The following is a 25656-nucleotide window of genomic DNA, read 5'->3' on the forward strand; positions in this document are numbered from 1 at the left end:
AGATTTATTGTTTGTAATAATAGCTAATATTGACATAGGCTTTAATATATGCCAGAGACTGTGATACCTGTTTTATAATTTATTATCTCATTTTACTCTCACAACAATCCTAAGTGCTATTATTACTATCCTCGTTTTATAGATGAAGAAATTGAGGCAGAGGTTAAATGACTTGTCCACAGTCCCACAGTATCTGAAACTGAATTTGAACTCAGGTCTTTCTGACTCTATAGTCACCTAACTGCCTCTTTTTGCATTCTTTTGTCAATAAAAATATCTTTTGTTGTTTCCTTGGCTTAGCATTTTTAAAATCTTAAAAAAAAAAAGCAAAGCAGAACCAGTGATATAGATCATTAGACAAAGCTAAAGTTTGAGATGCTTCTTTGAATCCAGAACTTCAGGTACCTGCCTCTGAAATGCCATCTTTGAATCTAAGCTTTGCCAAATACGTGTTTCTTGAAACAAAAACAATTTTTGCTTTTTCTTTTTGAGTGAGGATTACAGGCAGAAGGAAATTCCTTTAGAGCTAGGTGGTGATGCAATACTTTATGTGCTGATCAAGCTCCCTTTCTCTAGTATACTGGCAGAGGTACTGTAACGGAGACCTGTGAGGGATGCTGCAAAGTGGACTGTCACAGGGAAATCCCTTCTAAAGGTTTTTCTCTAGAAGTGGATTGAATGAGAGACTTAGAAACAAAAAAGACTTAAATCAAAAAGGTTTAAACTCTGATTCTGACTTTTACTAGCTGGGTGACATCTAGCAAGTTATTTAACCTTTCTAGCCCTTTTATTCTTAGATTACCTTTAAGGATTTTTTAATTCTATGTTGAATTCAACACTAGAATCTGTTTCTTTTCATAGAAAATGGGGAACCCTAACTCATACAACCACTGGTTCTCACTGATGTAAGGGAAGAAAGCATATGGCAACAGCAAATGATTCTTTCTGTAGGAGACTACCTATTATTTCCTTTCTCAGTGAAATACCTTAGCTTTTAGTTAACTCTTTGCAGATGGGAGAGAGTGAGAATTATGGGAAATGAATGGGAGCCCTGGGAGCCCCAGAAGAGAAAAAAGTTTTATAAGGAAGATAGAAAATTTCAATCTGGGGAACAGCTTAGTTACTAGCCCTATGTTCACCTCATGATCAATGTGATTGCAAACACTTTGCTGTTATAATACCTGGGAAACTTTCCATGTGAGCAACTTCAGACAATTTCTTAAAGAATACGGACTTCTGTCCCTTCTCTTTCTTCTATCCCATTTTCTCCCATCCTCCACCCTGCTCAACTCTCTCTTTGTGAAGATTGTTCCATGTATCCAAGAAACATTCAAAAAATATTTAGGATTAGAATCATGGCTCTAGGGTTAGAATGGACCTCAGAAATAGCTAGACCAATACCCTCAACTCACAGATGAGGATCTGAAATCCAGAGTGTCCCAAATATCATAGGTAAATTCAGCTGGGATTTGAACTTAAGTCATCTATTTCCAAATTTAATATGATTTCGACTGAATATGGCTTCCACATCCAATGACTTCCACATCCACCAATATGGGGTGGGGTTTGAGAGAGAAACCCCTTTGGTAGAAGTTAAAAAATCATCAAATGCTAAAAACTTAATTTATCCTTGATGAAATGTTATCTCTATTAAAATGACATTTTTAAAAAATGGAATATGTTTAATTAAATAAATTGGAATGGTTTCTCTTTAGAATAAAAATAAAAAGTCCTTGGGAAAGTTAGAGGAGAAACAAATGTTTTTTCCTCATTTAAAATCTCAATAGTTTTAGCCAATATAGTTAGTTGTTTCTGGCTTAACTGGTTTAAGAATAAGCTATCCATCTGGTTTAGCAAGTTGGGAACAATTAAGCAACTTGTTTAACTAGTTTAGTAATAAATTTCCTATGAATCTAAGCTGGAAGGTGTTCTCCTTTCTTCCTGCCAACCCTGTATCAACTCTGACTCATTCCAGAAATAATATAAAAGGAAAAGTGACAGGAAGTGGGACATTTCAGCCAGCTCTTCCTTTCCAACAATCAATCCACAAGCTTTTTTGAACTAGTTCCTACTGCAAGCATTGTGCTATGTTCTGTAGGAGATAGAAAAACATTGGGACCAAACTAAGAACTTCCATTTTGACCTTTCTGAGCTTTGATTAGAAAGGGAGTTTCCATTGTCTGGAATTCAGTATTTAGAGTTTTTAAAAATATTTTTTAAACAGAATGTTACTCCTTTTTCTTACATGGCATGCTACCAAAGCAAGCATGGTCTTGATCTTATAATAGATTATAAGCTTTAAGATAGGTCAATTGGAATAATATATTGAGAGTTGGCCTTAGATCCAGTAAGACCTGAACTCAAGTCAATGACTTATAATGATTGTATAAGTTTGAGCAATTCACCTATAATGATTGTATAAGTTTGAGCAATTCACCTATCATCTCTGAGCCCTAGGCAATCCTCTACCAATATCAATTGAAGAGAAATTGCCAGCTTGCATTGGCAGAACTTTTTTCATCTGGGAGTTCCCATAGGACATAGTTCTAAGATCCAAGAAGGAAAGTACAACGTCTTTTCTAAATTTGTAACCACTCCCTCCCAATTTTTTTAAATTGACATTTTATTTGATTTTTCCAATTACATGGAACGAAAGTTTTTCAGCATTCATCCACATGCATATTTATAAGTTACACAATTTTCTTTCACCCTCCCTTCCCTCCCCCCTTCCCTCATGGGTCTAGCTGAACAGTCTAGTGAACGTTGCACATGTACATTTGTGTTTTAACATGTTTTTGTATTAGTCATTTTCTTTATGAGAAATTAGGACTAAAGGAAAAGAAAGAAAACTATGGGATAAAAAGGAAAAACATAAGAGAATTTTTTAAAAAGTGAACATCGTGTTCCTTCAGATTCTGGAGTATTTTTTTCTTTGTCTGGATGAGGTTGGCATAACAGATCTCCTAGGGTTGTCTTAGCTCTCTGAAATGCAGAGAGGATCTGCATCCATCAAAGTTGATCAACTCACAATGTTGTTGTTAATGTGCATAATATTCTCTTGGTTCTGCTCCCTTCATTCAGAATCAGTTTGTGTAATTCTTTCCAGGCTTCCTTAGAGTCCAACCATTCATTGATTTCTTACAGAACAATATCATATCATAATATTCATATGCCATAACTTGTTCAGCCATTACCCAATTGATGAGATCCCCTCAATTTGCAATTCTTTGCCACTATAAAAAAGAGCTGCTATGAGTATTTTGGAACATTGTGGCATTTTTCCCATTTTTTATGATTTCTTTTTGATATAGGCCTGGTATTGGCATTGCTGGGTCAAAGGGTATAATAGTTTTATTGCTCTTTGGGCACAGTTCCATGTTGCTCTCCAGAATATTTGGATTCATACCTTTACCAACAGTGCATCAATGTCCAAATACTCCCAAACTTCTCCAACATTGTTTTCCCTTTTCCTCATCGTAGCCAATCTGATAGGTGTGAGGTAGCACCTCACAATTGTTTTAATTTGAATTTTTCTAATCAGTAATGTTTTGAAGCATTTTTTCATATGATTATATATATATATATATATATATATATATATATATATATTTAATTTCTTCATTTGAAAACTGCTTGTTCATATCCTTTGACCATTTATCAATTGGGGAATGACTTGTTACCTTATAAATTTGATTCAATTCTCTATTTTAGAAATGAAACCTTTATCAGACTCCTAGCTGTGAAAATTGTTTCCCAGCTTTCTGTTTTCCTTCTAGTCTTGGCAGCATTGGTTTTATTAGTGCAAAACCTTTTTTAATTTAATATAGTCAGAATCATCCATTTTGCAATTTATAATGTATTCTATTTCTTGTTTGGTCATAAGTTTCTCCCCTTTCCATAGATCTGATAGAGTATTTCTTGCTCTGTTAATTGATCTAAGGAGTCACCCTTTATGTCTAAATCCTATACCCATTTTGACCTTATTTTGTTATGGGATGTGAGATGGGGGTATATGCCCAGTTTTTGCCATACTATTTTTCTGTTTTCCCAACAATTTGTATCGAATAGTGAGTTCTAATCCCAGAAGCTAATATCTTTGGGTTTGTCAAACAACAGATTATTATAGTCATTTACTACTTTTGTACTTATCCTAATTCACTATTTCTTAACCTGTACCAGGCAGTTTTGATGACTGCCACTTTATAGTGTAAGTTTAGATCTTGTACAACTGGGCTACCTTCCTTTACATTCTTTTTATTGTTGCTGTTCCTTTGATAATCTTGATATTTGCTGCTCTAGATGAATTTTGTTGCTATTTTTTTCTAGCTCAGTAAAATAGTTATTTGCTATTTTGATTAGTATGGTACTAAACAAGTAATTTGGGTAAAATTGTCATTTTTATTATATTAACTCAATCTAGCCATGAACAAAACAATGAGTTTTCCCAGTTGTTTAGATCTGACTTTATTTGTGTGAAATGTGCTTTGTAATTTGTTCATACAGTTTCTAGGTTTGTCTTGGGCCTTACCCCAGTCTTGACTAGTGAGTGCTCTGTGTGAAGTGGCTGCTTTAATAAATATTGAAAAAATGACTCTGTACTTTGCCCAAATCATTGACTTTCCATGTGTTGTAACACTGTTCAGATTTATATAATACTTTGTGGTTTGCAAAGTGATTTCTGAGTCAGTGCTCTTCCCACCATACCACACTCAAACTGTTTACTTGTTGACAACCTTATGTAGCCTCATTTTATAGAGGAAGAAACTGAATAGGGAAAGTTTTGAACCCAGGACCTCTGGCTCTAGTAGAAAACCCAAATTGGCCTTTATAAAATAACGAGGGTTCAAACCCAACCTTTCTAGCTTCAGGTTCAATGTCCTTTACATTATATTTCAATACCCTATAGTTATATAGTACTTTTCAAAGCAGATTTCAATGTTATCTCATTTAATTCTCCTAAGAACATTATGCACTTTCTAAGAAATGACAGAGTCACAGAATACTTAGGAAACTTAGCCATTATAATGCCAAATGTTAAGTCCATCAAAAACTGAGACCTGTATGTGTGAGGTTTAAGGTGCCAAAAAAATTCAATATAAATGAAGATTCTCTGTTAAAGTTTAGGCTTATTCCTAAGTTTTGACTTGTAAATGGATCTGAGAAAGTCAAAGTTCATTAGAGGTTTCCTTATTCATTTGAGCTAGTGAAATAATAATAATAATAATAATAATAACAATAATAATAATGATAGCTAACTTTTATTTAACACTTCCTGTGCTAAGTGCTTTGTTGAAACATTAATAAGGATGGGTATACAACCTTTGCTGACCCCGGGTTCCAAGTGATCTTGCTTTACAAAAAGACCACAAACTATGCTAGTGGGGGGGCAGTGAGGTGGCACAATGAGCACTGGCCCTGAAGTCAGGAGGACCTGAGTTCAAATCTGACCTCAGTCACTTGATCCTAACTAGTTGTGTGAACTTGAGCAAGTCACTTAACCCCAATTGTCTCACCAAAAAAAAAAAAGAAAAGAAAAAGGAAAAAGAAAAACAAATGATACTAGCAGAGGGCATACTTAGGACTACACTTATATAAACAAAATATGGATATCTGACAAATATCCAGCTATTAAGGTTAATGGTTAGATGTCAACCTAGAAATTCAAGGGAAATGGTAGGAGATCTATTCCACTATCTGTGACAGAGCTATATGTTTGTAAAATGGTTAAAGTAAGGAGGCAGTGTGATTTGGGGGGGGGGAGTTGGCTTAAGAGTTAAGAAGAATTATATTCAAGTCCCATCTTTGCACCTGTATTGGCTGTGTAATCTTGGACCAGTTACTTTATTTCTCAGTGACCTAAGGAACTTTATAAAACCAAGATGAAAAGAAGATGCCAATCTGCATTGATGGGGAGAGTTTTCTCATCCCTGATGAAATCATAAACCCATCAACAGGTTAAACTTTTTCTCAATCCTACCCAGATATCATCTCATTATATGGCAAAACTGTACTTTTTCCTTTGCCCTTTCCTAAACATAGAAAATAATTTTGAGGCAGATGCACTTACTGTACACAGAAAAGGCATGACGTTCTTCCCCTCCCCTCATTTAAAGAAGTCTTCAGCAATGCTTTTGAAATTGTTAGACAGAAAATTCTCTTTTGGTGTTCTAGCTACATAGCTGTTGACAATATTTATAAAAGCTAACATAATTAACTGCATATTGTTTCATCCAGAGTTCTCATTCATCATCACCAATTTAGGGTAACAGGTATCCCACTAATAAGGAAACATTTGTGCACATACCCACATTTTCCAATGGTCATTTCAATAGGTTTTATTACTAGGTTAAGGAGAAAGACATAATTTTAAAGGTTGGGATAAAATGAAGGAATACATAGAGGATTTTACTTTGCTGAAATTTAGAAAACCAGAACAGAGGAGAAAAATAGGAAATACGATGAAAAGACACTGGCTAAGGTCAGCATGAGCTATTGAGCTAAATGTCTTCTCTCTACATTTCCCAGAGGAAAGTTGAGCTATACATGGGGGGAAGAATGAGGGGAGTAGGGGGTGGGGCCAAATACTATGCTAAGTGCTTTATCATTATTATTTCATTTGAGCCTACTTATTACCTACATTTTTGTTGTTGTTGTTTGAATAATTTCACTTGTGTCTGACTCTTCCCCATTTGGGGTTTTCCCTAGTATCTATTTTTTAAAATTTTTATTTATTTAAGGCAATGGGGTTAAGAGTACATTTGAGGTTTTCTTTGCAGAAAAACTGGAATGGTTTGCCATTTCCTTTTCCAGCTCATTTTGCAGATGAGGAAACTGAGACAAACAGATTTAAGTGACTTGCCCAGGGTCACAGAGCTACAAATTGTCTGAAACTGTATTTGAACTCTGGTCTTCCTGACTCCAGATCTGGCATTCCACCTACAGCATCATGTAGCTGCTCCAAGTGTTTCTTACTCCAACACTACCTCTTAATAATCTCAATAATATTTTATTCTAATAATAATAACAACAATAATTCTCATTTATATTTATTAGGATTTGGTTGAGAGAGGTAGTATGATATAAGGAAAATTTGGGATATTAGGAAAACCCAGGTTCAAATTGTACCTGTGACCTCTTACATCACAGGCAAATCACTTAGTTTCTCTGAGACAAATACATTTCTCTAATATTATCAGTGATAGGGCTGAAATCTGGGACACCTGGACCCAATGCCAAGGCCTAGCTTGTAATGGCATTTGATGCTAGCAGAACAAAAATTAATTTTCATTATTTTAAGAAAAGTTTAAAATTAAAAGTTGTTTCAGTGTAACATAATTTCACACTTTGCCATCAGGAGCTGGAACAATTATTTAGTTTTGCTGTCAAATGGGAGCCATGAACTGCTTAAATTCTGCAGATAAAACTTCAATAACTGTGAAATTATAAAAACTTTCACAAAAGGGAAGAAAATATTGACTTTGCCTTATATTTCTATCTATACTAGAAAGAATATTGCTTTGTCTCAATGCAAACCCAGTTCTGTACTTTTGACGATGATATTTATCCTTCATTCTCAAAGACCATGACATTAGGGAGGTGATGCCATGACAAACAAGTGAACTGGATTTGAGTGAGGGGTGCTGTGCTAGCCATCTGGATCTAGTGACCAGATAGGAATCAGGAAAACTGGAGATGACCCTGGATGTGAGGCAGTCAGGGTTGAGTGACTTGTCCAAGGTCACCCAAGCTAGTAAATGTCAAATATCTGAGGCTAGATTTGAACCCAAGTCCTCCTGACTCCAGGGCTGCTGCTCTATCTTCTTCTGCACAATCTAACTGCCCAGATACCTTTAAAAACTTCATTTAAGCTACCATACCTCAATTTCCTTATTTATAGAAAGTGGATAATAATTCTCAAAACTGTTAATGAGGGGAAAAAAAACTTTGTAAACCTCAAAGTATTATGCAAGTGAGATTTATTATTGGTAAACTATGTACTCAGAAAATCAGTTTATCATTATTAACCAAAATTCATGAGATTCTCCTGAGGGGATTACTCATTCTTATTCCTGAATAAGGGGCCCTTTTTCACTTGCATTTGATATTCATGGAAACTCTTACATGGATTTTGGAGGAATTTGTTACAATTCATTAATTCTAACTATTTCTTATTTTTGAGGATCACTGACCCAGAATTTGAAGGCCAGCAGGGTCCCACAGTAGAACACTGACTGCCAAGGGATAAGGATGATGACACAGCTTTGGTTTGAGGTAGAAATTGATGTCCCTAATCCCAAAATGGGCACACAATTCCCATAACAAGAAAAAGAGTGAAATACTTGCAACCACAGTGTTAGTACCCTTTGTCCCTGCAAAGTACTATCACAATGTAAACCCAGATGAAGAGCAACCACAAATGAATGGCATCTGTTTGCTGCTTCTTATAGTACCTGACTTGAGCAGTTGCTCTAGGCTGTGTTGATAGATGGAGCTTCTCTACTAGAAACCCCACTCCCATGATGTTAAGTAATCACAGCTACTGTTTCAGGGATGATGCCTAACTTTTGTGAGAAATGAATGGAGGTGTGAAAATCAGCACACACCAAATAACCTAATATTTCTAATAATGTTCCTGCATCAGTAGTAATTCAGGAGGGGCTGACAGTTTGTGTATGAAGGCTGAATGGGTCCAATTGAATCAGTTGCCCAGAGCTTGCCTAGATCTTCTGCTTAGTCCAAGAACATGGCAACTGATAGACTGCAACCAGCCATAAATTGTTATAAGACTTCTGTTCAAGTTGTTTTGTTATTCTTGCTATGATTCTTTTATTAAGAATACATGACTTGTTCATTATACATTCAACAAGCAATTGTTACATATGTACTATGTAGCAGAATTTATATGAAGTGCTGGTTATATAAAGAAAGGTAGGAAATAATTCCTTGTGTTGGATAAACTCATATTCCTTCCAATGGGAGAGACAATGTATAAAATATTGTACATGAGGACTTCCAGCCAAGAGGGTGGCAAGAAGACAGACACTGTGATAGGTGCTCTCTCTTTTCCCTCAGAAATAACATGAGGGAAATCTCTTAATAGAAATTCAATCAACAAAACACAGAAAGAGAAGCTAGGAAAAGAACACCTACCAAGAAGGTCTGTCTCAGGGGACTGTGGTTGAACTGGGAGATGAGAGCAGAGTATCAGCACTGGGGACAGCATCTGGGGGAAGCCAGAGGGTCAGCCTCAGCCATGGAGACTTTGGTGAGTGGCGGTGAGAGATCCAGCTTTAGCTGAGGAGTCTTTGGCTGGGGGAGAAGAGCTATGGGGAGGGTGAGTTCCAGCAGTCTCAGAGCACATCTGGAGAACAACCAGCTGGGCCAGACCAGATGTGCTCTGAGACTCTGTGTTGGAACTCACCCTCCCTTTGCCCAGAACAAACAATAAACAACCCCCACCCCACCCCCTCAGGGCAGCAGAGCTCACTCAGAGATTAACTCCCTTCCCCAGGGGGCCCAGCCCAGTGCTCAAGGTCAACTCAGACCCTGATGCTGAGGACCTCACTCCAGAGAAAGCAACCAGCAACACCCACTGGCTGGCCCTTGGAATTACTAAGCAAAAGTGAACAAAACCTCTAGGATCCTCAAAAGCAAACCTGAGAGGCAGCTCCCCACTCCAGCACAAGATGAAAAAAAGGTCAGAGAAATGGGGACCCATGGAGAAATACTTTCTAACCCAGAAAGATCTAGCACTGCTAAGGAGAATATGAATTGGTCTCCAACACAGAAAGACTTCCTTGAAGAAATCAGGAAGGAGTTTAAAAATCAATTGGAAAAATTGGGAAAAGAAACTCAAGAGAAAATTAACATCTTGCAACCAGAAAACAAATCCTTGTAAAAAACAATTGGGCAAATGCAAAAAGAAAATGATTCTCTTAAATCCTTAATTGGGCAAATGCAAAAAGGAAATGAGTCTCCCAAACTGCATTTGGGCAAATAGAAAAGTCCTTCAAAAATAGAATGGACCAACTGCAAAAAGAGTTGCAAAAGATAAATGACGAAAAATCTTCTCCTCTAAAAAAAAAAAAGAATTGAATTGGTGGAAACTAATGACTTCATGAGACAACAAGATTGTGTTAAACAAAACCAAAAGACTGAAAAAAATGAAAAAAATGTAAAATACATTTTCTACTTGATCATAAGATCAAGTACAATTTACCCCAGTAATGTAGGGTTGGTTCAATATTAGGAAAACTGTTAGTATAATTAATTATATCAATAACAAACCTATCAGAAATCATATGATCATATCAATAGATGCTGAAAAAGCTTTTGATAAAATACAGCACCCATTCCTAACAAGAACACTAGAGAGTGTAGCAATAAATGGTTTGTTCCTTAGAATTGTAAGTATCTATCTGAAACCATCAACAAGCATTATATGCAACAGGGATAGGCATGAGGCATTCCCAATAAGATCAGGGGTGAAACAAGGGTGCCTATTATCACCACTATTATTCAATATTATATTAGAAATGTTAGCCTCAGCAATAAGAGAAGAAAAAGAAACTGAAGGGATTAGAATAGGGAAGAAGGAGAAAAAACTCTCACTCTTTGCAGATGACATGATGGTATACCTAGAGAATCCCAAAAAGTCATCTAAAAAACTACTAGAAATAATTAGCAACTTTAGCAAAGTTGCAGGATATAAAATAAACCCTCATAACTCCTCAACATTTCTATATATGTCTAGCAAGATACAGCAGAAAGATCTAGAAAAGAGAAATTCCATTCAAAGTAACCTCAGACAAAATAAAATACCTGGGAGTCTACCTGCCAAGGCAGACTCAAAAATTTTTTGAAAACAATCACAGAACTCTTCTCATGAAAATAAAATCAGATTTAACAGAACATCAACTGTTCATGGATAGGTTGAACTAATATAATAAAAATGACAATTCTACCAAAACTAAACTACTTGTTTAGCGCCCTACCAATCAAAATTCCAAAAAATTACTTTAATGAGTTAGAAAAAGTTGTAAGTAAATTTATATGGAGAAATGAAAAGTCAAGAATTTCCAGGGATTCAATGAAAAAAAGTGCAAAAGAAGGTAGCCTAGCCTTATCAGATCTAAAATTTATTATAAAACATCGGTCCTCAAAACTGTCTGGTATCGTCTAAGAAATAGATGTGGATCAGTGGAATAGACTAGGTGCAATAGCAGGAAATGATTATAGTAATCTGCTGTTTGATAAATCCAAAGAGTCCAGCTATTGGGATAAAAACTCTCTCTTTGATAAAAACTGTTGGGAAAATTGAAAGTTAGTATGGAAGAAATTTAGATTAGACTAACACCTCACACCCTATATCAAGATAAGATCCAAATGGATACGGGATTTAGACATAAAAAACAGTATTATAAGCAAATTATAAGATCAAGGAGTAATTTACCTGTCAGATCTATGGAAAGGGAAACAATTTATGACCAAGGAAGAGATAGAGAACATCATTCAAAACAAACTATGTAATTTTGACTACATTAAATTAAAAAGCTTTTGCACAGACAAAACCAATGTTACCAAGATCAAAAGAAATGTAGTAAATTGGGAAACAATTTTTTGCGACTAGTATTTCTGACAAAGGACTCTTTTCTAAAATATACAGAGAAGTCAGTCAAATTTTCAAAAAAAAACCAAGCCATTCCCCAATTGACAAATGGTCAAAGGATATGCAAAGGCAATTTATAGCTGAGGAAATCAAAGCAATCCATAGTCATATGAAAAATTGCTCCAAATCATTACTTATTAGAGAAATGCAAATTAAAGCATTTCTTAGATACCACCTTACACCTCTCAGACTGGTCAATATGACCAGAAAGGACAATGATCAATGTTGAAAGGGATGTGGGAAATCTGGGACACTAATACATTGTTGGTGGAACTGTGAACCTTTCTGGAGAGCAATTTGGGATTATGCCTAAAGGGCAACAAAAATATCCATATCCTTTGACCCAGCAATACTATTACTGGGTCTATTCCCTGAAGAGATGATAAAAAAAAAGGGTAAAAAATCACTTGTACAAAAATATTTATAGCAGCCCTGTTTGTGGTGGCAAAAAATTGGAAATTAAGTGAATGTCCTTCAATTGCAGAATGGCTTAACAAACTGTGGTATATGTATGTCATGGAACACTATTGTTCTATAAGAAACTAGGAGGGATGGGAATTCAGGGAAGCCTGGAAAGATTTGCATGAACTGATGCTGAATGAGATGAACAGAACCAGAAAAACATTGTACACCCTAACAGCAACATGGGGGTGATGATCAATCCTGATGGACTTGCTCATCCCTTCATTGAAACAATCAGGGACAATTTGGGGCTCTCTGCAATGGAGAATACCATCTGTATCCAGAAAAAGAATTGTGGACTTTGAACAAAGACCAAAGACTATTCATCAATTTAGGGAAAAAAAGCATTATATTATAATGTAATTTTACTATCTCATACTTGATTTTTCTTCCTTAAGGATATGATTTCTCTGTCATCACATTCAACTGAGATCAATGTAGAACATCGAATCAATGTAAACACTAAAAGAATGCCTTCTGCCAGAGGTGGGGGGAGGGAATCAAGAATGGGAAAAATTGCAAAACACAAAATAAATAAAATTTTTCTTTTAAAAAAAATATGGTAGGGGGAGGCTAGGTGGCACAGTGTATAGAGCACTGGCTTTGGAGTCAGGAGTACCTGAGTTCAAATCTGGCCTCGGACACTTAATAATTACCTAGTTGTGTGGCCTTAGGCAAGCCACTTAACCCCATTGCCTTGAAAAAAAAATATTGTACGCGAAACATGTTTGGTGTAAATGGGAGATAATATCAGAGGGAAGAACCTAGAAGTTAAGGGTACTGGAAAAAAGTCTCCTGCAGAAAAGGGGGAATTGAGCTAAATCTGATTCAGAGATAAAGAGATAAAGAGGTATGTGGATTGAGTGCTGGTATGATGCGCTTCTCTTGATGTTGTGGTTTCAGTTAAACTGTCAATGAACCACGTTCCCTGTGCTTCCCTCAGCTTCTGGGCTCTGTTCCACATGATAGCTCCCAGCTTCTACTCTTGCTTCCACTGTTACACCAGAGAGGGGGTGTGGGGATGAAATTTGTGTCTCCTCTCTCCAGTCCTTCTGCTTCCATTATCATTCCAGAGAAGAGGGTGGTGATGCTACAACCTCCCTTTATCCTCTACCTCTGAGTCTGTTTATTGGTGAATAAAACTAAAGTACTCTCTTGTTTCTGTCTTGTTGCATTCCATTGGCTTCAGAAGATTCCCATGGGGACAGTTCAAGACAGAATGGGTTTCTGGAAGAAGCACTGGAATCATGATTTTAAGCTGAAGAAATTACTTTCTATTGGAATTGGGGAAGTATTTCTCTGCTGTCTACTGTGTTGTCTCTCCAGGTACAAAGAAGATCTGTAAAAACTATTATATATTAACCTAGTTCCATGAAGCATGCAGTGTGAAAAGACATTGGGTAACACAAGAAAGTAGGTAATCCTAGACAAGGGAAGAGAACAGATGGAGCTCTGGTGGGAGAGTTCCTGAGGGCTCATGCGAAGGCTGATTGTAGCCTGTGGATTTAAGTGGGAGAAGCAATTCAATCTTTCCCAGGTTGAGACTGGACTTCTTTAATTCTACTATGTCAATATTACAAATGAAGCAAGAAAGAGGGATGAAGATGGCTATGACTTTGGTCTTTGGTCCTGAGGTGTGTGTTCTTTAAACTGTGTGTTCATGTGCTTTGTTATTGTATGAACCCTCAATAGAAGATAGCCAGAGAAGAGGTGGCCCGTGTGTCCTCCTCCAGGTGCCGTAGGTGAGTGTAGTCCTCAAACACATAAATCTATGGGAAGAGAGTCTGCAATGACTGCCTTCAGAAGGTGCATCCAGCGAAGTGATGGACTCAGGATGCAGAATGAGATATCTTTTTATGGAAACAGCATTTATTTTGCTTGACTCTATGTATTTGTTATGAGGATTTTACTTTAATTTTTCAACTTCCTTTGCAGGTGAGTAGGAGGGACCATAAGTGCCTGTTCATTGTAAATATTACAGAGAAACAAAAATAAATAACATACATATTAGAAGAGAGATCTCAGAATCTTTCCTGCCAGGATTAAAAGTGTCTTAAGAGTTTAACAAAAAATATAAACTATAACATGTGACTATGTAGATGAGCTGTATCAGTATATAATCTATCTCTGAACAATTATTTATTAAGTGAATATTAAGACAGCTAGGTGATGCAGTGAAGAGAGTAAAGGACCTGAAGTCAGAAAGACCTAGTTCAATTCCAGTCTCAGATACTTACTAGTTGTGTCACCCTAAATAAGTCAATTAACCTCTGATTACTTCAGTTTCCTCATCTGAAAATGAGAATTATTATAGCACCTACTACCCAAGGTTGTTGTCAGGATCAAAAGTAATAATATTTATATAGCATTCTGTAAATCTTAAAGTCCTATAGAAAAGTTAGCCATTATTATTAGTTGTAGTACTAGTTTTCTTGGGCAGTTAAATGGCTCACAGGATAGAGTACCAGACCCAGAGGCAAGAAGATTGCTTTTCCTAAGTTTAAAATTGGCCTCAAACACTTACTAGTTGTGTGATCCTGGGTTAGTCACTTATTCCTATTTACCTCAATTTCCTCATCTGTACAATGCTCTGGATAAGGAAATGTTAAACCACTCCAACATCTTTGCCAAGACACGACCAAAAACTATTGAACAAGAGTGGTATCATATGTCTTCTTTGTGACAAGGACTATACTAGGCACTGTACATAGAAAGACAAAAATGAATGCATATATCTTGAACTGGCATTGTAGATGGATAGAAATCTGAGCCCAGAACTGAACAGCAGAGAGAAGGTTAGATTGGATTAGGAAATTGGATATATCCTTTTAATCTGTCTCTAACACAAAATCTTTTTTTAACACTAACTTTTTTCCATTGTATCTTTATGTATGACTACAAATTTTAATGTAACACAATCTCTGAGGGATCAAAAGTTGTAGTAATTCAAAGGGAACAAAAAAAGTAAAAGAGGCAATATTTTATTAATGATGACATCATCCTATCATGTAACATAAAGGATATCATCTGGGGAACATCTGATGAGAAAAGGAGGTGGGTCAGAAGCCTAGTGAAGGATAACAGCTGAATCAACTGACTGATGCACTAATATCCCAAATGGCTAACAAACTAAGAGGAAGATCTCTGGACAGACCTTCTATAAAATATCTATATCACTTAAGTTATCACCTATATGGAAGACCCTAGGAGTGTGCTTCTGGAAGACTGGAGCTCATGGGAACATTCTACTTTTGACATTATTGACCAACTCCTACTCCTGGATACTCTGTCTTTTCTGAGATTTTGTACTTTTGCTTTCTCCTAGGTGTCAAATAGCCACCTCAAACTTAACATATCTGAAATACAGCACTGCTTCCCAAAATTTTCTTATTTCCTTTGAAGGTAGCACCATATCTCCAACTGCCCAAGTTCACAATTTTAAAGTCCTTCTTAACTCTTCCATCTCTTTCAAACCCCCTATCTGATTAGTTGCCAAATATTGACGATTCTACTTAAGCAACATTACTTGCATTCTCCTCTCCACTCAAATAACTACTAATAATTTCTTAATTGCCCACTCCTCATTTTTCTTGACCTCTCAGTAGTTTTTCATACTGTAGAACATACTCTTCTTTTCTCTATTGGTTTTTACGACACTGCTGTCTTTTAGTTCTCTTACCTATTTGATAATTCCTTTTTCTTCTTTTCTATATCATCATCTACAGGACATTTATTAATGACATGGGTCCCCCAAGTCTCTGTCCTGGACCCTCTTTTCTCTGTATGATGTCTCATTTGGTGCTCTTTTTTTTTTTAGAAAGATTTTATCTGAGTTTTACAATTTCCCCCCTATTCTTGCTTCCCTCCCTCCACCCCCCACAGAAGGCATTCTGTTAGTCTTTACATTGTTTCCTTGGTATGCATTAATCTCATTTGAATGTGATGAGAGAGAAATCATATCCTTAAGGAAGAAAAATAAAATTTAAGAGATAGCAAAATTACATTATAAGATAATGGTTTCACTTGGTGCTCTTTAATGAACTTTTATGCAATTATCATCTTTATACATATGTATCTTGCATCTACTTGTCCACTCCTAACTTTTCCTGACTTCCAGTCTCCCATCTCCAATTGCTTATTAGTTGAACTGGATATATGTAAACATTAAACTGAACCTGCCCATAACTGAACTCATTATCTTTCTCCTAAAACCATCCACTCTCCCTATCTTTCTTATTAATGTTGAGGATATTATCATCCTTCGAGTCATCCTCTGTTATTTTCAACTTCTCACTCTTTTTCATTCCCCTCCCCCCCATCCAATCATTTGTGAAGTACACTGTTTCTATCTTAATATTTCATTTAAATATATCCTGGCTTCTCTGACACTGATAACTGCTCTGCTGCAGGCCCTTATGATCTCATGCCTGGACAACTACAATAACCTGCTGGCTGGTCTCCCTGACTCAAGCTTCTCCATATCCCAATCCATCTTCCACGAAGTTGGTCTTACTAAAACACAGGTCTGAGCAAACCACCACCCCATCCCCCCCACCCTATTTAATACACTCCAACTTCTCATTACTTATAGGATTAAATAAAATATGCTCTGTATGACTTTTAAAGATCTTTATAATCTGACCTCTTATCTTTTCAGATTTTTGACACATTAGGCTTCTCTACTTAATCTGCAAACTATCAACAATGATCTTCTTGTTATTCCTTGCATACAACATTGTATTGATCAAATCTGCTTATTTTTACCACTGGTCTCCATAAGTGGAATGCTCTGTCTCCTCATCTTTGTCTCCAAGATTCCCTTGCTTCCTTCAAGTATCAGCTAAAGTATCACTTTCTACAAGAAACCTTTGCCAGTTCTTGATTTTAATGCCAATATAGCATATATCATGTATGTGTCTATATCTAAATCTATATATAACTTATCATGTATATGTATATATTTATGTACTTGCTACAACATAGTTGTTTGAATGTTTTCCCTCCCATTGGATTGAGGTCCTTGAGAGCAGGGACTGGTTTTTTTTTTGGTCATTCTTTTTATCCCAGTATTTTAGCACAGTATCTGGCCCATGGGAGACATTTAACAGACTGACCTCTTAACCTGGATCAAGACAATATTCTCCCAAATGGCTCCTGCTTCTCATCCCCTCCTTTCTATTCTTCTTGTTTGACTCTCTTTTTTGAAAAGGACTGGAGACATCACAAGTTATGTCTTGGCTGATCAATGAACTAGATCTAAGTGAGACAGAATGGCATAAAGTTGTCAGGATGCACTGGATGACCATGGCATTGCTGATATCTGACCAAGCTCTAGGTGCTCCACAGTACCTGCTTCAGTCATTTTCATTGCCTTAGAACAAATTATTCTCATCTGGCCATTCAATGGAGGGGAGTTTTCACATGCTAGAGGTAGACAGCCCCCTAACTCATTGATAGGTTTGAGGCCAATTGATTACCTTCAACCTGGATTAGCCCATCTGCCAAATCAGCTTACTGTGGTTGGTTGCTACTCATGCTACAATTTCTTGAAGTCCTTTCACAAGGTTCCAACTATCTTTGCAGTCTCATTTTATATAATTCTTTGTTTTTTTGGGTTTTTTTTTAGAGTTTTGCAAGGCAAATGGGGTTAAGTGGCTTGCCCAAGGCCACACAGCTAGGTAATTATTAAGTGTCTGAGGCTGGATTTGAACTCAGGTACTCATGACTCCAGGGGCGGTGCTCTATCCACTACGCCACCTAGCCACCCCTCATTTTTTATAATTCCTCCCTCATGCACTCTGTATTATAGCCTAATGAATGTTCTTGTTATTGCCTAATATTGTATCGTCTACTTCTACATCTTTGCATAGGCTCTCTTGATCCTCTAATGATTAGTATCTATCACCTAAAAATTATTTGATATATTTACTTACAATTGCATAATATATCTATCATCTAATAGGACACCATCTTCAAAGGTAGGGACTATTTCCATTTTTCCCTTATATTTTTAGTATTTAACAAAAAAATACACATATTAGGCACATAATTGATGATTACTTAATTGAACTGGATTGGATTTCCCAATATATCATGCTTCGTTCAAAGGAAGCAACAGGTCTTCTTTGTGAGTATTAAGGTTAATGTGACATAGCATACATAAAACAGATTTTATTTAGTCCAACAAAAATACAACATACACTAATACCCAAACCACAGAGTATCAATTAATCTTCCATTCTGGTGATTTCCACTTTTCCTCTAGAACTCCACAGTCCATATGCTTCACAGTTCCTCCAAAGGGATAGCTCTGGGTTGCTCCTTGATGTTTCCTTCAGAGTTTATGTCTGTGATTCTTCTGTCTTTCCTTGTAAGTAAGTCACCATCTCTTAACAAAAGTTATGTCAAGGTTAGTGAACCCTATTTTCAATGTGCTATCAACTTAGTAATGTTTATTGATGCTGCTCAAAGAAAAACAACCTGAAACCCAGAACAAGGAAAATTCCTCTATAATCCAAGAAATTCTTGCTTTGTTTTAGAGACATTAGAGAAGTTTCTCTTTGTGAAAGTACCAAACATTCCAGCTACACGTTGAGATGTTTTACACCCTTCCTAGTTCATAAGATCCATAAGAACTATGACTATTCTGTATTTAAACTTTATAAATTTTTCAGTATTTATTAAAATACATTAAAAAATAAAGCATTCCTGCCCTCAAGCTTATATTCTAAAGGGGAAAGACAATACATAAGCAGGAGTTAAAAAGAAATGTGTGTGTGTGCAAGTGTGTGTGTGTGTGTATGTGCATATGTGTGTGTTGGGGGTAGGGAAGGTGGGAAGGGGGACATGAGGAAGGAGAAATGCCAGCACAGTGGCATCATGGCAAAATCTAGAGAGTCAGAAGTAGAACTTGGAGAGAAAGAAAGATGGCTTTCCTGGGACATTCCTCAACATGGAAGTTCCAGAAAGAACTTACCAATGAGAGAAGGAAGTTTCAGTGGTAGAGGAATGTCCCAGAAAGAGAAGACTATAGGAAGTAAAAGAGCTTCCAGGGTGAGAAGGCTACTAAGACATACTGATAGAGTCCAAAGAATCAGGAAGAGGAAGCACCGTGTTCTGACTTCCTTTGGTCCTTAATAGAGAATTGTGCTCTATTGTGAGAATCAATCTCAATCAATTTTTCATGCAAATGTTCTATTATGTGTATATACATAATTGTGGATTTTGGAATTAGAGATTAAATTTTCTTTATAAAGAAACTATTGATATATTTGTTTTTAAGTTTAAATTTGCCCAAAATAATAGGTATATTTTAGGGCTATAGATTCAGTAAATATGCACATACACACATAGGTATAATATATATATATATATATATATATATAGATAGATAGATAGATAGATATAGATATAGATAGATAGACATAGCAAAATATGATATAACAATATAAAATATAATAAAATAAATATAATATAATATAACATATAACATTGTGTGTGTATATATATATCTATATATAATATATATATATATATATATATATATATATATATATATATATATATATATATGGCAGTTATGCCTGGAGTCAGGAAGACTCATCATTATGAGTTCAAATCTGACCTCAAAGCAAAATGGAACCATACCCAAACAGCAATAAAACTGATCATTCCCTTTAACCCAGTAATTCTAATACTAGGCTTTTAACCATAAGAAATCATAAAAAATGGGAAAAGTCCCACATGCTCCAAAATATTCATAGCAGTTCTTTTTTATAGTGGCAAAGAATTGGAAATTGAGGGGATGCCCATCAATCAGGGAATGGCTGAACAAGCTATGGTATATGAATGTAATGAAATACTTTTGTTCTATAAGAAACCACAAATGGTTGGACAGAGAAGCATAGAATGACTTACAGGATCTTGATGCTGACTGAAAAGGAGCAGAACCAGAACAATGTACACATTACCAACAACAATGTGAGTTGACCAACTCACAATTATGGATGCAGCTCTTCTCAGCAGTTCAGAGATCAAGGACAACTCCAGGAGACCTGCAATGGATAATACTATCCACATTCCAGAGGAAGAAAAACAAAGCAAAACAAAACAAGCCAAAAAAAAACTCTTCAGAATCTGAATGAACACCACATTCACTTTTTAAAAATTTCTCTTATGTATTTCTTTCCTTTCCTATCTCACGTTTTCTTTCTTTTCCCTTAATCCTAACTCCTCATACCAAAAATGACTAATCTGTAAACATGTTAAACACAAATGTGTACGTACAATATTGACCTGTTTGTCACCAAAGGGAGGAGGGTTGGGAGGGTGAAAGGAAATTATGTAACTTAAAAATAGTATATGCATGTAGATGAATGTTGAAAAACTTTCAAAACATGCAACTGCAAAAATAAAATAAAATATCAATTGAAAAAAAAAATCCGACCTCAAGACACTTAGTAGCTGTGTAAGCCTAGCCAAGTCCCTGGGATTTATGGAATATTCAAAGAAGACTAGTATCTCTGGTGTGGGGGCTCACCCAGCCCTTTACAGAGGTGCTCATTCACCTCTGGTGTCTATCTGGCACTCATCTCTCACTTGTGGCTCTAAAAAACTGAAGCATGCACAGTGGTTACACCCCAGTAATCTCATCTCAGCAGATGGGCTAAACCAAATTGAGTGTACCCTATTGGCTTCAAATCCTTTGGTGAGTATCTACCCCAAGCACGTGAAGACTTCCCCTTGGGGGAAAGGGAAGATATGAATAATATGTTCCAGTGGCCATGAGGGTTACTGAGTAACATGTTGAGGTACACTGAGAGTTTGGTCAGACATCGAAGATATCAAGGTCATCCAATGCATCTAGGGTCATCACAGGTGGTCCTGACTTTTGTTTCCACTGGACTTCATGATGCAGGAAGAGAGAGTAAGACTGACAACTTTGTGCCACTCTGTCTCACTTAAATCCAGACATTGCTCTGTGAAATCATTAGTCCACTTTGAAAATGAAGGACAAACAACAACAGCTGTGTGACCCTGGTAAGTCACTTAACCTTGTTTTCTTCAGTTCCTCATCCATAAAATGAATTGGAGAAGGAAATGGCAGTTTCTCTACCAAGAAAACCCCAAATGGAGTGATAAAGGATCGGACATGACAAAACAATTGAGCAACAATACATATATATCCATGATAGATATTCCAATCTTCAAGGAGGAATCTGTGAACCATTAATTTATTGTATCCCAACATTGCAAAGTCCCAAAGTTACAAGACAAACCTTACTAGGTAAACTGGGGAACACCCAGTGGAGAACAGTTGGAGCCCTGACAAAATTCAAGTAGCCTTGATTCAAAATAAAACACAAAAAACCTGCAGCTGCCACTTTGAAGTGGGAAGAGTCAAGCAGGTGGCCACAGGGCTGCTACTGAGGTGGCAACAGTTACAAACCACAAATGAGCAAGGTGATCACATAAGGCAAAGGGCACAGGACTCTATGGTAATTAGGGTAGGCAGAGTTAACTTACTACTGTCATCAGTCAAGTGGGGAATCTGTTTTCAAAGGATAACAGGATACCTGGGCACCCTTTGGCTCCTGTTGTCCACACAGAGAACCAGTACAATGATATCCAGCCTTTATATCGGACTTAGAGCTTTAAACAATACTGTAGAAATTTTATTCCATTTTTATCCTCACATTAATCCTGTGAAGGAGATACTATTATTAACGCTCTTTTTAGAGATGATGAAACTGAGGCAGAGGGAGTATAAGTGACTTGCCCAGGGTCACAGATAGTAAGTGTCCGAGGCTTGGTTTGAATTCAGGTCTTTTCTGGTTCTCTATCCATTGTGCCACCTCGCTGCCTACTGTGGTTCTGCAATGGAATTTTTAAAGTTTCTGGGATGTTAACAAGAAAAATGTTCATATGAATAAAATGGTATTAGAAAATAGATTGTAGTGGAAAGTACAGGTATTTAAAAGGCTACATGCTGATCCAAGGCATGATTCTCCTCTATAACTCTCTAACAAATGGACCCTCTTAATGTATACTTGCCATGATGAGGAAGTATTCTCATTGCAAAGCTTTTCATCAGAACATTCTAACCTACACCACTGGGTTCACTTTATCTATCCAGTCTTTGTTGTTCTTGTCATTGCTTCCCTGTCTCCTTCCCCTGCCTCTCCTTTCTTCTTCCTCTTCCTCCTTCTCCTTCTTCTTTCTCTTCCTCCTCCCTCCCTTCCTCCTCTTCTTCCTCTAACTCTACCTCTTTCTCCATCTCCCCTCCTTTTTTTTTCCTCCTTCATTCTGTCATTCTTCCCCCCTCCCCATCCCTCCTCTTAATTCTCTTCTTCCTCTTTCTCCTCCTGCTCCTCTCCTCTTTCTCCTCCCTCTCTTCTTCTACCTTCTCCTTCCTCATTCTCTTCCTCATTTCCCTTTTCCTTTACCTCTTCCCTGTCTTTCTCATCCCTCCCCACCCCCACCCCCATCTTCTCTTATCCCTCCTTCTCTTATCCCTGTTTCATATAGGGCCTCACTACTGACTCACAAGGAAGTTTTCTGACCTGGGCTAGTTCATTTCTTTTTCAGCAGCCTAGTGGTGTCCCATGATATCTTAGCCACTTTCAGTAGTCTTAATCTATATCTTGTCACTGGACCCAGATGTCTCTGGGAAGAAAGTGGGGCTGGTAACCCAGCCCTCCCTCACTTAAATCCAATTCACTAGCAAGTCAAGGCATCACCTTCCTGATGATGTCATGGTCCTCTTCAAGCCTGCAGGACAAACAATATGCAGCCCAGTGACTCTCCACTCTTGTGGGCTTATCATATTGGTTGTCAAATTTAACGTGAAAACTCAATTGATTTTGGCCTCACTACAAGTCAGAACTCCTGAGTTTAAATGATCTCGCAACCTCTGTCTCACCTAGTAGCAAGGATTACAAGCAAGCACCACTATGCACAGCAAACCTAAATCTTCTAGAGTCTTTGGTTGTCAAGGCAAAAGAATATACAGCTCAAAATTTAGTATGTCAGTCTAAAAAAAGTTTTATTGATATTACAAATCATTGCAGAGATAGTTTGATTGATTCACAGATGAATTCTCTGTGGGAAAAGTGTATTCTACATAGATGTCATTTTCCCAAGAAGTAGATATAGAATAAAATAGAGAACAGGAGCAGTCATGAAGGAAAGCAATGTTCCCATCAAAGAAAGTCCTTAGATATGATTTTTGTCATTCAGTCAACAAGCTTATTACAGGCATTGTGAAATAAAAGGAGAAAGAAAAAAGACAGTCCCTCTCTTTAGGCTGCTTATATTTTAATAGGGTAAGAAAATACATAAAAGGGAGATGAAAAAAGTCGGCAACAAGAGAAAAGTACTCATCAGGGGCATGATGGATATTATGTAGAAGGTTAAGAAATGGAGAAATGACTGGTCTGGGGGAACTCCTCAAGGGGAGGTATATGATATTTTACATCCCTGCTTCTGATTTGCAAAAGAATAATAGAGGAAGAAAAAATAGAAATTCATACAAGGGAGTGTATGGGATTTAGTTTACTTTGAAATGAATAATTCTAAATGTAGCTACTCCATGGTAAGAGAGGAAAGCTACAGGGTCCTTCTCTTGTTGCTTTCACAGGGTTCAGGAAGTGCACTGTATGCTTTTCATTTCTATTATATTTTAGTATATATAGTATCTACAACGTAGATACTACATATGGTATATAAAGTGAAAAGCTGTTCTCTAGAAATTTTGTATTAAAACTATTTCAAGGCTACTTTGCTAGAGTATCTCTGTTACTTTTAAAATGTTTCCACAGAAACTGAGAAAATAGCTTTACATGGAAGTTATACAATTTCCCAAGCACAAAAGACCTGGATCTAAAAGCTATCTTTTTAAAAAAATCTTATTTTATTTAGGGCAATGGAGTTAAGGGACTTTTCCAAGGTTACACAGCTAGGCAATTATTCAGTGTCTGAGGTTGGATTTGAACTCAGGTCCTCCTGACTCCAAGGCCAGTGTTCTCTGTCTACTGTGTCACCTAGCTGCCCCAAGAGCTATTTTAAGAGAAAAGTAATACTTCTTTCTGACCTTCTCATGTGGGCTTTATCTCTATACCAAATGTGAATCCAGTTTTATTAGATTACATAATTCAAGAGTGAGCAACCCTTGAATTTCAATAAATCTCATGTTTTTATATCTGAATCTTTGCACACACTATTCCCTATGTACCTATTCTTTTATTCCTCTAATCTCAATCTGTTGAAATCCTACTGCTGTTCAAGACCTAATTCAAATACTAACTTCTCCAAAAAGTTTTCCTCCATCTCTCCCAAACAGAAGTGATCACCTCTCTTAGTAATTGTAAAAAACTGAGCCATTTATGGGCAGAAGGTATAGAAAGGACTCCAATACATGTCTTGTGAATCAATCCCAGTGCTGTCTCCATTACACCACACCTTCTCCTTTCCTACAGGCTAGAACAATGCTGTCCATGAAATATAAATATTTGTTGAATGGTAAATAAATACATGAACCTGGAAGAAGGATTATAGGGAATGCTGGCAGCACACATTCAGGACATGGTCCAGTTCTATAACTAGTAAAAAAATTGCATAAACACTCTAGATAATCCCATTAGGAATACAAGTTAACACAGTCATAAAGTAATCAGCTTTGGCTTTTTCCTGATGCCAGAAGGCTAACTGCCACAGACTGTGATGGTGAGGTGCAGAAAGGCAGGAAGCTGACCAGACCTACAACTGACAGATGGCTGAACCACAGTCTCCATAGAGAAATTCTTAAGTCCCTGAATATGTACATGGCTTCTGGGTGCTCACTGAAGATAACTAGGGTCTAAGAATTTGAAGTGCTATTTATTAAGGGTTTTTTTTCATATTTAAAAAAATATATTGAAAAAAATGGCTTCTAAAGAGGGATGTATCTCTTTGAATACTTAAAAAGTCATAAAAAGGATATTTCTATATTTCTTTCACATTCTTTATAAGATGATTCTCAGACTAGAAATGAATTTCAAGGTCATTGAGTTTGCCTTTTTTTCTTTTCTTTTTTGTTTTTGTTTTTGCAAGGCAATGGGGTTAAGTGACTTATCCAAGGTCACACAGCTAGGTAATTATTAAGTATCTGAGACCGGATTTGAACCCAGGCACTCCTGACTCCAGGGCCGGTGCTCTATCCACTGTGCCACCTAGCTGCCCCTTATTTTTTATTATAACAATGAAAGAACATGAGAACACAATGAAGGAATGTCCATATACTCATGAGGCTTAAAATAGTATGATACACTTTTGATATCTTTTTCTCCTGGACCCTCACAACCTACATTTTAATACTTTGGACAAGTGATTCAAGTCAAGTAAATCCTAAATAGGCATATTTTCTTTTTATAGTGTAGCTTTTCATCCTCAAATCCTAAAGCAATGTAGGTAGAAGTATTAACATGCCCATTTTTAGAGATGGATACTATTGAGTTTAAGAGATTTGGTCAAATGCACAAAGAGATAGG

General features: G+C 36.7%; 1 long non-coding RNA gene across 1 annotated transcript; it reads right to left on the reverse strand.

Annotated features, from left to right (window-relative positions):
* Window positions 1-17943: 17943 nt before the first annotated feature.
* Window positions 17944-22388, reverse strand: LOC141489849 (uncharacterized). Its single transcript, XR_012469009.1, has 3 exons — window positions 20577-22388; window positions 20048-20184; window positions 17944-18518 (listed from the first exon to the last, which is right to left on the reverse strand). It is a non-coding gene; the product is annotated as an uncharacterized LOC141489849 (long non-coding RNA).
* Window positions 22389-25656: the final 3268 nt, after the last annotated feature.

Source organism: Macrotis lagotis, chromosome 5, assembly GCF_037893015.1.
Source record: "Macrotis lagotis isolate mMagLag1 chromosome 5, bilby.v1.9.chrom.fasta, whole genome shotgun sequence".
Taxonomy (NCBI): domain Eukaryota; kingdom Metazoa; phylum Chordata; class Mammalia; order Peramelemorphia; family Peramelidae; genus Macrotis; species Macrotis lagotis.